The sequence below is a fragment of the Hemitrygon akajei genome, chromosome 2, assembly GCF_048418815.1.
Source record: "Hemitrygon akajei chromosome 2, sHemAka1.3, whole genome shotgun sequence".
In the NCBI taxonomy this organism is placed as follows: domain Eukaryota; kingdom Metazoa; phylum Chordata; class Chondrichthyes; order Myliobatiformes; family Dasyatidae; genus Hemitrygon; species Hemitrygon akajei.
The window spans coordinates 62,105,828-62,120,550 of record NC_133125.1 but is presented as its reverse complement, the minus strand read 5'-3'; the positions used below and the strand labels follow the sequence as shown (position 1 = coordinate 62,120,550).

At 40.8% G+C, this 14,723-nt stretch overlaps 1 pseudogene; it reads left to right on the top strand.

Annotated features, from left to right (window-relative positions):
- The first annotated feature begins 205 nt into the window (after positions 1-205).
- Positions 206-4,134, top strand: LOC140720718 (sialidase-3-like; annotated as a pseudogene).
- Positions 4,135-14,723: the final 10,589 nt, after the last annotated feature.

The window sequence follows — 14,723 nt, the reverse complement described above, 5'->3', positions numbered from 1 at the left end:
GTGGAGGAGGGCAGGGCCAGGGACAAGCTGAATTGCTGTTAATAGCGCTGCTATGATCTAGAGAGGCCAAATGCCTGGGCTCCTCACTTATTCAATGTGTACAGTTTAAAACCAAGATTCGGAAGTAATGTTGAGTAACTTCCTCCTTCAGCAGAGAAGTTGGTATCTTTTATATAACTACAAAATGTTCTACCTTTCTACCAAGATGGCTTCTTCAGATTCTTTGCACCAAAACAATCTGTTCAAGAAACAGGGTGAATTTCAAATTCCCGCACTGCTCCACATTCCAGGCTCAAGCATATTTCTGGCCTTTGCGGAGAGCAGACGCGGCTCCAAAGGTGAAAGTGCCAACCTGTAGTACTGACAACGTGGAAAATATAATAAATCTTCAAAAGATTTCCAGGTAAACTAGAAGTAGAAATCCGAGCAAGTAAGCAAATGCTGATGAAGCAAATGTGATTATACTTAAAAATACAACCAAACTGAGCCACCTGTTGACACCAGTATGGTTTCATCCAGCATCTTGTGTACGTTGATTCGGTTACAGTGACTGTGTGAATTACTCTACAACTCACTCAAAATTACTTTCTTTGTAAAGTTTTGATATGTACCACATGTCAATCTTAAACATAGCTTGTGAATTGTCCTCACTGCAGAGGATATGCAGAGGAATGTACTTTTCCTTATTTTGGGAGTGATAAACCTTCTACAATTGAATTCTTTTTGAGTGGCTGGTCTGAATTGAAGTCTTTTGTCCACTTGCAGAAGGCAGCTTCCTTCCTCTCAGCTTTGGACTTGGAAGCTGCTGGCACTACAATACTAAGAAAAAAATCTCAGCTTTTCCCAGTTAGCATTAACTCCCACTTAGTGTGTCTTCACTGTTTGAATGTGGGTGTAACTGGCAAGGTCTTCCTTTTGTTTCTCTCCATAATTACTCATTGGAACACACTGGGAATTATTTTCATGAGGTATAGCAACCTCTTTGGTGAAGGTTCTCCACAGAAGTTTCCAGAAATTAGCCACTAATGAAGGAATGTCAATATATTCCCACCTCTGGTGGTCTAGGACCTGGGGTGGGTGGGGGGGGGGAAGAATTGGTGGCATTTTCTTCAGCTGCAACCTTTGTAATTTTAGTTGATGTTGGGTTTGGGAGTTGCTGACAAAACAGGGAAATGATATAGGCTGGAGTACAGAGAGTTAGGGAAGCAGCTTTGCACTGAATAATGTTCTAATGCTGTTCAAACTATAGTAAGAGTACGTAATCACTTTCTTGACCTGTGATTTAGGGAATCAAGAGGTGAGTTGGCATAGTATCAGTCAGATCAGCAACAGTATTTGAGTGGCTGGTCTGAATGAAGTGTTTCCCATTATTTTATTTAATGGCGGGGCAGGCTCGATGGGCCGGATGGCCTACTCCTGCTCCTATATCTTATGTTCTCTCTTGGTAGTGATCTTTACCCATCATTGTTACTCAAGTGGCATAAACTTTACTTGGTATTTATTAGCCTACACCTAGCTTTTATCCAGCTCTTGCTGCATGCTGGGATAAGATGTTTCCTTTTCTGCATTGTTGTGAATGAATTTAACTATAGTGAGAACATCAATTCATATCTCCACTTATGACCATATGGAGCGAGGGATGGATGGGAAAACAAGCATCTAAAATTACTATTCTGAATTAACTAGTACATTTTAAGGTTTGATATTAATTAATCTATGGAAAAAGAAGTAGTTTCAGGTGGAAGATGTTGTTATTTAATGAGCAAGTCATCTGTAGAAGATGCACTTCCAGGAAAGATCCCTAAATTTGCAGATAAATGTGGAATAACCACAGTTTCCTTAATGGTGCTTCCTTTCATCTTGCATTTCACCCCTTTTGTCAGTTAATGTCTTCAGTCTTCCATCTGCTACAGACTTTCCGTTTTATTCACAATTTGCTCCATCCCAAAAGATGCTCCATCTCCAGTTATTCCCAGTTTTGTTCAATGGTCACCTTATGAGTTTTTAATTGGGAGGGATGTCAGATATAGATTTTTTACACTGAGGGCTGGGTGTGTGGAATGCACTGCAATGAGTGGTGATAGAGGCAGATACATTAGGAACATTTAAGAGACACTTAAATAGGCACATGGATGACAGAAAAATGTAGAAATTAAATTGATTTTTCAGTAGGTTAAAAGGGCCTGTACTGTTCTATGTTCTATGTGTGACAAATCTCATGGTATTCTTGAGTTTACAAAGAGAACTGACCAGACACACACATTACTGTTACAAGGGCAGGTCAGAGTCCGGGTTCTTTGTCGTAGGTCATTTGCTTTGTATTTCCCCAAAGCCTTGCCCCTGTCTAGAAGGCAGGTCCGATGTGTGATGGGAAATTCTCCAATTCTTTGGATGGGAGAAGATCCAATAACATTTATGAAACCTGATTTTATTTCAGAGGAGACACCTTTTGGTACTGGGTTTACCATCTCTACAGTGGCTGTAGTACATGCTGTCTATTTAACCTCAGTAACTGGTCGTGTCAACTGAGAAACTGAATGCCATACTCCTACTCCTTAGTACTACTTCCAAAAATATCTGAAAGCTTATTAAAGCTAAACATTATAACAATATTATGAGATATCTTCAACCTCTGTCATCCTCTCCAGAGCAATTAAGGAAGGTGCAGCGAATGTTGGTTTGGTTATCAGGACTGAAGGAATGTGAGAAAGCTGGTGCTTGGACACAGAGCCGGAAACTGGAGTACGATGATAACTGGGTGCATGTTTAGACTTTGATGCTTGTTTGTCCTGGGACGCTGAGAAAGTTCCCAGGCACTGAACGAAATGCAGGAAAAGGATAAAACATGACTTAGGTTCAGGACGTTTGAAACTTGGGGATGGGTTAAAATAAAGAATATAAAGTAATTAATTTGCTCTTAAGAGCAGACAGATCATGCAGATCTAAACAGCTGGAATGGGGAATGTCAATGCAAAAGATTGAAGTTAAACTATCACTGCAGATTGATCATGGTGGTTATAAATTGTAAAAAGGTAAATTCCTTTCTGAAGTCAGAGCTGTCTTTTTGTCAAGTGATTAACGTCTGCAGTGGATTGTAGGAAGTGCTACAAACAAAAACTGCAGTCATTCTAAAGTCAGTTCATATAAAGGGGGATCCTTGTCCCATCTATGAGAAAGGAAAGAACACAGTCTTTCTCTTCTTCATTGCAGTCGATCAATCCAAGTCAGAGCAAGATCAAATCGACAGTAGAAAAAACGCTGTACATCTTTGTTATGTTACTAGTGTTGACAATGTACAGAATTGGGGTAAACCTATAAATCTAACAGAGCCTTGCATAGGTGACACCATCAATAATATGTGTGCAACAGACAACTGCAATGGTCCCAAAGCAGAGCCTTGTATAGGAGACACCATCAATAAAATGTGAGCAACATTTGTTCTGGGTCCAGGCCACGGTATTCAGCTAAACAGTGGACGTCTTGTTATCCCTGCCAATGTTCATGATAGAGTCCAATGAAATCAGGATACGGGCTTTCACTTTCTACAGTGATGATGGTGGGAAGTGCTGGGAAATTGGCGAATTTATATCTGGGGAGGAGTGTGGGGAATGTCAGGTTGTGTCATTGGATCAAGGCAATGGATCCAGTGGGCAGGCTTTAATATATTGCAATGCTTGGAACAATAATCGTTGTAAGAATAATTATCGGGTGGAAGCCTTCAGTAGTGATGGTGGAAAAACCTTCACAGAAGGGAAACTGGTGAAACAGCTGGTTGAATATTCAGGAGGTTGCCATGGCAGTATCATCAGTTTTCCTGCCTCAGACATTTCACATGTCCAAAACTATCCTGACCTTGTAACGTACCACACTCAAAAGGGAGGTGATGCTTCAAATTTTGACATTATATTGTTCTCACACATAACAAAGTGCAACCAACAGAACAATTTAGGAATTTACCTTTGTACTTATTCTGGTGGCTGTCTTACCTGGACAAACACTTGGGTCTTTTTCCCTGATAAAAGTGCCTACTCAGAACTGGCATTTGTTAAACTTCCTGAGGAAAGAAATCCTATTGTTATTTGTTTGTTTGAATCTGGGGATAAAACCGATATGATCTCATTTTGTGTTTTGTAAATTGATGATATTATTGAGAAAACTGTCCAGAAAAAGAAATGTGAGATTCCAGAAGCAGGCAAATGTGCAATTAGCAGATGCTTTTGTTGTTGTTGCTGCTAGCAGCTGGAATAGATTGTGTTTGGGATGCTTGGGTCCCCAGTGATCCCTCAGGTACTTTTTTTACACAACTTTGCACAGATCATAGCTGCTTTTCTTGAGCTCCAGATGATCACTGGCAATGTAAGCTCCATGTCGCGCTGTAAGTGCTGCTCACATGGAACTATTGATCCAGGGTTTCTGGTTTGGGAAGACCCAGAATTGTATATTAATCATATGAAATAACCTTGTGGCAGCTTAACTAAATCAAAGGAATTTTGTAATGCTTGCTAGCTTTGAAATGAAAATGCAGATATAACCACAAAAGCACTTTTATTCAATGCAAACAATCACAGCACAACAGGTCTGCGCACAACAGGTCTGCACACAACAGGTTGTCAGATTCCACCTGCTGATACCAGAGAACACATGGGAAATGTCCACATTCTGTATTAATGCCAGAGGTAGAGAACATAAATATGTTTGGTTTCACACCAGTTCTGTAAAATGTTGCTTATCTATCACATGAATAAGTTTGGTTTTGCCCCAGTTTTTAAATAAATGAATATCTTCAGCACTCTGTAGGTAAAAAATGGTTTTATCTATGCATATTGTTCTAGTTATTGTAATGACTTGCAAGGGATTTCAATCTGGCTGGCTTGAAGAAATCTCTGCCCAACTACCTCAGCACATCACCTGCAGCACCAGAGGACCCAATGCACTTGACCACTTCTACACTACTACCAAAAATGTCTACTGTCCTAACCCTTGACCACATTCTGGGAAATCTGAGCATCTGGTTGTCCTCGTCCTACCTGGATATATGTAGAGAATAAAAAGCCAAGTACCAAGATATTCACAATATTCACAATAGATTGGTGTCGTCCAGGAATGGTGACCAATGAAATCACACGAGCTGCAGGTATGACTCCACAAAGCCATCTGAAATACAAACTGGCAATTCCAGACCAACAGAGTAACAGAAGGATGCTTAACAGTTACAGCAGGGCTTGAATGCCATCACCTCCAACAAAGAAAAACCAAGCAACATAAATCTCATCAAGGTTTCACTCCGCAATGAGCTCAATGCCTTTTGTGCTCGCTTTGACTGGCAGAAATTAGAGGCACCTTTATGAGCCCCCATGGCCCCATTGACCCTGTGATTTCAGTCTCTGAAGCCAAAGTGAGAGCATCTTTCAGAAGGGTGAATCAATTTTAAGCACCTGGTCCAGACAGCATACCTTGCTGAGTGCTAAAGACCTGTGCAGAGGAACTGGCTGGCGTGTTTACTGACATCGCCAACCTCTTGCTTTGGCAGTCTGAGGTATCCACCTGCTTAAAGCAGGCTTCAATCATACCGGTACCCAAAAGGAACATGGGAACCTGCCTCAGTGACTAACACCCAGTAGGACTTACATCCACTGTGATGAAGTACTTCAAGAGATTGGTCAATAAGGATATCAACTCCTGCCTGATGAGTGACTTGGATCCACTCCAATTTGCCTACCATCACAACAGGTCAACAGCAGATGCCATTTCATTGGCTTTTAACTCAATTCTGGAACATCTGAACAATGAGGAGGCGTACATCAGGATGCTCTTCATTGCCTCCAACTCAGCATTCAACATTATTATCCTCTCAGAACTAATCACTAAGATCCTAGGCCTCGATATCTCCCTGTGCAACTGGATCCTTGATTTCCTCACTTGTAGAGTCAGTATGGATTAGCAACAACATCTCCTCTACAATCACCATCAACACAGGGTGTGTGTTTAACCCACTTCTCTACTCACTTTATACCTTTGATTGTGTAGCTAAGTACAACTCTCATGCCATAGTTAAGTTTACTGATGCTACCACTGTTGTTGGTCAAATCAAAGGTGGATATGAATCAGCAAATACATAAGAGGGAGATCAAAAATCTTCTTAAGACACCCTTTTCTGGGCTTCTACCCACTCTGGGATATTTTCATCTCTAGCTGCCGATGAGGCAACAGCAATCTCCACTTCAGCACTCCTCTCTCCTGTTTGAATCTCACACCAGCTGAACACACTGCTCTCCATTCTGTCCACACCAATCCCAAAACTCACCATCAAACCTGCAGACAAAGGTGAGGGGGTTACTGTGCTGTCTAGTGGACCGACCTTTACCTTGCTGAAGCCAGGCTGCTACTCTCAGCCTCTTCCTTTTACTTACCCGTTCAGCAGGGCTCCATTAGGGAACTTCAGACCATTGTCTCCAACACCATCACTAATCTCATAAACTCTAGAGGTCTTCCAACCACTGCTACCCATCTCATAGTTCACTTACCTCACACTGCTCATTTTTACCTTCTACCTAAGATACAGAAACCTGACTGTCTGGGTAAGCCCATTGTTTCACCCTGCCAACCCACGGAAGGCTGCTGGACTAGACAACATCCCTGGTAGAGTGCTCAGAGGATGAGCAGACCAGCTAGCAGATGTTCTCACAGACATCTTCAACATCTCCCTGAACAGCACCACCATTCCAACGTACTTCAAGGCCGCCACCATCATCCCCGTGCCGAAGAAGTCTTCAGTGTCCTGCCTAAATGGCTACCGTCCCGTTGCACTTACATCCATCATCATGAAGTGTTTCGAGAGGCTCGTCATGAGGCATATCAAGACCCTGCTGCCCCCTCACTGGACCCCCTGCAGTTTGCGTACTGTCCCAACCGCTCAACAGATGACACCATTGCCACCACCCTCCACCTGGCCCTAACCCACCTGGACAAAAAAGACACATATGTTCGGATGCTGTTCATAGACTTTAGTTCAGCATTCAACACAATCATCTCTCAGAAACTGATTGGAAAGCTGAGCCTATTGGGCCTGAACACCTCTCTCTGCAACTGGATCCTAGACTTCCTGACTGGGAGATCTCAGTCAGTCTGGATCGGGAGCAGCATCTCCAACACCATCACACTGAGCACGGGGGCTCCCCAGGGTTGCGTGCTCAGTCCACAGCTGTTCACTCTGCTGACTGTGCTGCAACACACAGCTCGAACCATATCATCAAGTTCGCCAATGACATGACCGTGGTGGGTCTCATCAGCAAGAACGACGAGTCAGCTTACAGAGAGGAGGTGCAGCGTCTAACGGATTGGTGCAGAGCCAACAACCTGTCTCTTAATGTGAACAAAACAAAAGAGATGGTTGTTGACTTCAGGAGGGCACGGAGCGACCACTCCCCGCTGAACATCGACAGCTCCTCGGTAGAGATCGTAAAAAGCACCAAATTTCTTGGTGTTCACCAGATGGAGAATCTCACCTGATCCCTCAACACCAGCTCCATAGCAAAGAAAGCCCAGCAGTGTCTCTACTCTTTGCGAAGGCTGAGGAAAGTCCATCTCCCACCCCCCATCCTCATCACATTCTACAGGGGTTGTATTGAGAGCGTCCTGAGCAACTGCATCACTGCCTGGTTCGGAAATTGCACCATCTCGGATCGCAAGACCCCTGCAGCGGATATTGAGGTCAGCTGAGAAGATCATCAGGGTCTTTCTTCCCACCATCACTGACATTTACACTACACGCTGCATCCACAAAGGGAACAGCATTATGAAGGACCCCATGTACCCCTCATACAATCTCTTCTCCCTCCTGCCGTCTGGGAAAAGGCTCCTAAGCATTCGGGCTCTTACGACCAGACTATATAACAGTTTCTTCCCCCAAGCTATTAGACTCCTCAACACCCAAAGCCTGGACTGACACCTTGCCCTACTGTCCTGTTTATTATTTATTGTAATGCCGGTACTGTTTTTGTGCACTTTATGCAGTCCAGTGTAGGTCTGTAGTCTAGTATAGCTTTCTCTGTGTTTTTTTTTATTACGTAGTTCAGTCTAGTTTTTTGTACTGTGTCATGTAAACCATGGTCCTGAAAAACGCTGTCTCATTTTTACTATGCACTGTACCAGCAGTTATGGTCGAAATGACAATAAAAGTTGACTTGACTTGCTCTTCCTCCACAGCACTTGTGTCATCATAACTAGACTGAGTTTGTCTACCTCGTTTCAATATCTTCCCACCTACATCCATGACACTTCGTACACTCTTGATCACTTCAATCATTTTAGTTTTATTAATTTATTTTACTTAGCAATACAATGTGGTACAGGGCTTTCTGGCCCACACAGCAACCCACCTAGCCTAATCACAGGACAATTTACAATAACCAAGTTGTGTATTAGTATTTCAGCAATATTTGAGTAATATTACAAATATATTATTTGATTAAGCAGTCTTTGATGCTTATATAATGCATTACGGATTATATGTAAAAGTACATAATTGGCATACAGTATGTCATTACGCTGCCACATCATACATGTGTGCCTCATTTAAAGTAAAAACAAAGTTCAACTCACATTCCAGGCTCTTTTGTTTTCCTTTCAATTAATTTTTATGTTTGGAGTAACAAAATATAACCACTTAACCACGTGGCCAAGTGGTTAAGGCTTTGGGCTGGCGATCTGAAGGTCATTAGTTCAAGCCTCACACAAGGCATTGTGTGTATCGCAAGGCACTTAACCACACACTGCATGTTTATAGCCCACTGGCGGTGGTTGATGCAGGATGGACAAGACAGAACATAACAGTGGCGATGAAGTAGTTTTAAATAAACTCGCAATGTCTACCTACCTGTTGAAGCCCAACAAGATATTCAATTTTTTTTTAAAACGTGCAGCAAGAAACGGTTGAGCAAAAAAAAATCACAGCATGTGTTCTTTGGATGGGGGAGAAGACGTTTTGAGTTTTAAAAAGGCAGAAAATGGACATATTCATGGGTTCATGAGCAGTGGGTGATAATAATCATAAATTTTAAGAGATGAAAATGACTGGCCAGATCAGAAAGATTGACACATTTAATTGCTCAATGGATAACTGGCTCATGAATACTGAGCAAACTGAGAGGTATTTTGAAGCTAATGAAATAGCCAACTGAGTGCCAGTTTTGCTGAGTGCATTGGGTTTAAAGGCATACAGCTTGCTTAGAAGTTTAAATGCACCAACCAAACCTGCCAAAATGAGCCTTGCTGAAATCTTTAAAGTACTGCAGGAACATAGTTGATTGCAGAAAGCTTTAAGTGGAATCAAACGGAAGGGGAGTCCATTTCATCATACGTGGCTGAAATGAAGAGATTGTCTGAGCATTGTCAATTTAATGATGGGCTTAATGATGCACTCATTTTGTTTAGTTTTAGTTTAATTTGTGGAATCTTACAAGAAAGCATTCAAAAATGATTCCTAACTGAAGCACAACTCACATTTAAAAGAGCAGTTGAAACCACTGTATCAATGGAAACAGTAGACACAGACACAATTGAATTGCAGTTAGGAATGAAAGTGAGTGTGAACAAAATTGCAATGTCTAAATAGAAACTGGCCTGGCTGAACAAATTGTGTAACTGTCGAGGCAGGAGCTCACATACACCAGAGCAATGCAGGCTTGAGGGTGAAACTTGCAGAAAATGCAACAAAGTAGGACACAAAGAGCATGTCAAGCAGCCAGAAATAAATGGTTTGCATAGGGGAGAGAAAACACAGTGATAAGAGTGATATAGCCTTGAAATTTACAATGTGAAAGTTATCAACAGACAAGCAATATGGCTTACACCAAAAGTGAACTCAAATTAATTTAAATGGAATTGGACACTGGTTCAGATATTGCAGTCATTCCACAAAATGAGTTTGAATAGTATTTCAAAGATTATGAACTGAAGCATGCAGATATTCAGCTAAGAATCTATAATGGAGAAGAGATAACTCCTGTGGAAATCACACTCATAATAGTGAAATAAAATAACCAAAAAGTCATATTTAGCTTGTATGTGGTAAAAACAGGAGGACCAGCATTGTGGGAATGTGAGTGGCTGAAACAACAACTTGATTGGAGATCCATCCACCATTTGCATTCCATATCCCCAGCAATAGAGTCCACTGAATACAAATTAAGAAAGGTACTGGATGATGTCAAAAGCATATTGGACTATTCTGCTTACAGGGATCATGAAAGTGATGAAAGCAGTGGTTCAACTACAACAATTTTTGTAGGCAACATATCTGAGAAAGTTTCTGATATTTTAATCAGGTAGTTACTTGTGAAATGTGGCTTGGTTTTCAGAGTTCAAGGAGTTTTGGGAATGTTGCAAGCATTCAGCTTTTGTGATTATAAAGAACCAGAATCCACTACACAAGCATTAAGGTTATTGCATAAACTTCAAGTGGGAGACAAAAAGCTGCTTGTAAAAGTAGATCCAAAGAACAAAGCCCAGCTGGATGAACGGAAGGTCAAAAAGAAAGGAGTCAACAGAGATACAGAAACAGAGGATTTATCAGATGATGACAAAACCACGAGAAATCAGATCATAAAGGGAGCAATAGAAAGATTAATAGTCCAGTGAACTAAATGCACCTCCCCAAGATCAAGATGTACATCCTAGAAAGAAGAAAAAGGAAAAGAAAGAGATGATATAAATACTGTGGAAATGGAAGAGAATAAATGAGATCTAATTTCTCAAGAAATTTGCAAATTCAGAGATACTGGCAAGAAAATAGAAGGAAAAGCAGGCAAGAAAAAGACAGATGAGATATTGAAAAGGAGAGAAGAGATAGAAAGAATGTAAGCGATAAAAAGAGAAAGAAAAAGAGTGGGATAAAGAGAGAAAATGAAATCAGGGCTGGGAGAGAAACAAAGATCAAAGTAGATCAAAGAGAATAGCTGAGAAAAGTAGAAGAAAGAAGTCAGAGCTGTCAGAACCACTTCATGCAGTCTAAGAGTCAACTCCTGCATCCACATGGAGGAAGACCCAGAAACTGAGATGGTTTTCACAGTCACAAGTCTCACCTGCCAAGCAGAGTGATCTCTCTTGAGAGGAAAGACAGAATCCCAAAAGAGTAAGAAATCCCCTAAAGCAATTAATTCTTCAGACCTGAATGGAACAATTTAAAATTTACTATGCTATATATTTATATAGTAGTTTTATTATACAGTATACATATACAGTACATGTTGAGAAAATGAGACCAAGATATAGTCAGATAGAATAGAATTATAGCACTTTTAACATTCAAAAATTCCTGGGGATTTTCCATTCATTTAAATGACATAAATACTGAACAATGAGAGCCAGTTGACCCATTCAGCTCAGCCATGTGTGACCCTCTGATCCCCCTTTGTTGAGAGTTGAGACGCATTCTCTATTGAAATGGAATTGATGGCTAAGCAAGGAGGAGTGTTGCGTACTTAATGTTTCACTAATGTTTGAGTAAGCATTCTTTGTTGTTTATATAATGCATTGCAGGTTATATATAAAAGTACATAAATGGCATACATCATTACGACATCGTGTCATATATGCGCACCTCGCTTAAAGTAAAAACAAAGTTTCCAACATTCCCAGCTCTTTTGTTTTCCTTCCAATTAGTTTTTATGTTTTGGAGTTACAAAACATAACACAAAAAACGTACAAACCAGCATGTCTTTGGAATGTGGGAAGAAACCAGAGGAGTTACAAAACATAACACAAAAAACGTACAAACCAGTATGTCTTTGGAATGTGGGAAAAAACTAGAGCACCTGCAGGAAGCCCACACACTTAGAGGGAGGATATACAAACTCCTTACAGATCGCGTTGGAATTGAACTATGAACTCCAACATTATGCTACCGTAAGCTCCCTGGCTCTGATCGCCTCATTTTCATATGGATGTCCAGTCCCTATACACTACTGCCCCCATCAGGAAGGCCTTAAAGCTCTCCACTTCTTCTTTGGCAACAGGCTCATTCATTTTTTTTCCATCACCACCCTCCTCCCTCTGCTGGAACTAGTTCTCACCTCAACAATCCCTCTTACAGCTCCTCCCACTTTCTCCAATCCCAACGTGAAGCCACAGTGTCTGCAGAGGCCCCAGCTAAGCCTGCCTTTTCATCAGCTACACGGAACAGTCAAGATTCCAAGCCTACTCCCCAACCTTTTCTGTATTACAGTTTTGCTTGGTTCCTTAAATATACTTGGTCTATTTTGGACACCTCTCCCCTTTCTCAATCTCTCTGTCTCCATCTCTGGAGACAGACTGTCTACTGATATTTTTCTTTCATAGGTAGCTTGGCTATAGCTCTTCCCATCCTGTCACATGTAAAAAGCCTATCCCTTTTCTCAGTTCATCCATCTCTGCCACATCTGTTCTGAGGATGAAGCTTTCCATCCCGGAACATTAGAAGTACCTTCCTTCTTCAAAGAACGTGGTTTACCTTTCACCACCATTGATGCTCCCCTCACCCACATCTCCTTGACTACCCACACATCTGCTCTCACACCATCCTCCCGCTGTTACACGAGGAGAGGGATCTTCTTATCCTAACCTATTACCCCCAGAGCCTCTTTATCCAGCATATCAGAGTACCAAATAAATTCATTATTCAAGTACATATGTCGTCACATACTACCCTGAGACTAATTTTCTACAGGCAATCACAGGAAATACAGAGAAATACAATAGAATCAATGAAAAATTACACACAACAAAAACAGGGGAATCAGAGATACAGAGGGTCAGCAACTTTAAATTCCTTGGCGTTATCATTTCAGAGGATCTATTCTGGGCCCAGCACATAACCACCATTACAGAGCAGGCACAACAGTGCCTCTATTTCTTAGAAGTTTGTGAAGGTTCAGCAGGTCATTTAAAACATTGACAAACTTTTATAAATGTGTAGTGGAGAGTATACTGACTAGCTGTATCACAGCCAAGTACAGAAACACCAATGTCCTTGAACAGAAATGCCTCCAAAAGGTAGTGGATACAGCCTGCTCCATCATGGGTAAAGCCCTCCCCAGCATAAACAGACAAACAGCCAATGAGCAAAAGACCACAAACTGCAAATACAAAAACAAAAAAATCCAATACATAAGCAATAAATATTGACATCAGTTGTAGAGACTTTAAAAGGGAGACCAATATGCACTGAGTCACATAAAATCATTTTAAGTATAATAGAAATATAGAAACGTAGAAAACCTACAGCACAATACAAGCCCTTCGGCCCACAAAGCTGTGCCAAACAGGTCCTTACCTTAGAACTACCTAGGCTTACCCATAGCCCTCTATTTTTCTAAGCTCCATGTATCCATCTGGGAGTCTCTTAAAAGACCATATCATTTCCACCTCCACCACCGCCGCTGGCAGCCCATTCCATGCACTCACCACTCTGTGTAAAAAACTTACCCCTGACATCTGCTCTGTACCTACTTCCAAGCATCTTAAAAATAAGCCCTCTCGTGCTACACATTTCAGCCCTGGGAAAAAGCCTCTGACTATCCACACGTTCAATGCCTCTCATTATCTTGTACACCTCTATCAGGTCACCTCTCATCCTCCATTGCTCCAAGGAGAAAAGTCAAGTTCACTCAACTTATTCTCATTAGGCATGCTCCCCATTCCAGGCAACATCCTTGTAAATGTCCTCTGCATCCTTTCTAGTTTCCACATTCTTCCTGTAGTGAGGCAACTAGAATTGAGCACAGTACTCCAAGTGGGGTCTGACCAGGGTACTATATAGCTGCACATTATCTCTCGGCTCTTAAGCTCAATCCCACGATTGATGAAGACCAATGCACCGTATGCCTTCTTAACCACAGAGTCAACCTGCATAGCAGCTTTGAGTGTCCTATGGACTCGGACCCCAAGATTCCACTGATCCTCCACACTGCCAAGAGTCTTACCATTAATACTATATTCTGCCATCATAATTTTTTTTTAAACTTTTTTTATTGAGTTTTCAAATAATTACAGAAAGAAAAAAAAATAGAAAAAAATATACCCTTCCCCCCCAACATCCCTATAGAAAAAAAAGAAGAAAGAAAGAAAGAAAAAAAGAAAGAAAGAAAGAAAGAGTGCTTGGATATCAGAAGATCCCCACATGCTCCATGGAGTTCGTAATAACTTTAGTATATATATTTATTTCTTTCCCCAACTAGCCAATTATTTTATCTTCGGAGCACCTATATATTTAATCCTGTCTTTTGTAAATAAGGGCGCCAAATTTTCAAAAATGTTTCATATTTATCTCTTAAATTATAAGTAATTTTTTCAAGTGGAATACAGCTGGAAATTTCATTCTTCCAATGATCTATACTTAAGTATGCATCCGATTTCCAAGTAACTGCAATAGCCTTTTTGGCTACTGCCAGTGCAATTTTTATAAATTCTTTCTGATATTTATTCAATTTGGGTTTCGATTTTATCCCTTCAATATTGCCTAATAAAAATAATATTGGATTATGTGGAAGTTGTGTTCCAATAATTTGTTTCAATAAAACTCTTAAATTTGTCCAAAAAGGTTGAATTTTAGAACAAGACCAAGTAGAATGTAAAAAAGTACCGATTTCTTGGTTACATCGGAAACACTGATCGGATAAATTTGGATTTTATTTATTTATTTTTTGTGGTGTAATATATAATTGATGTAAAAAATAAAAATATTGCAC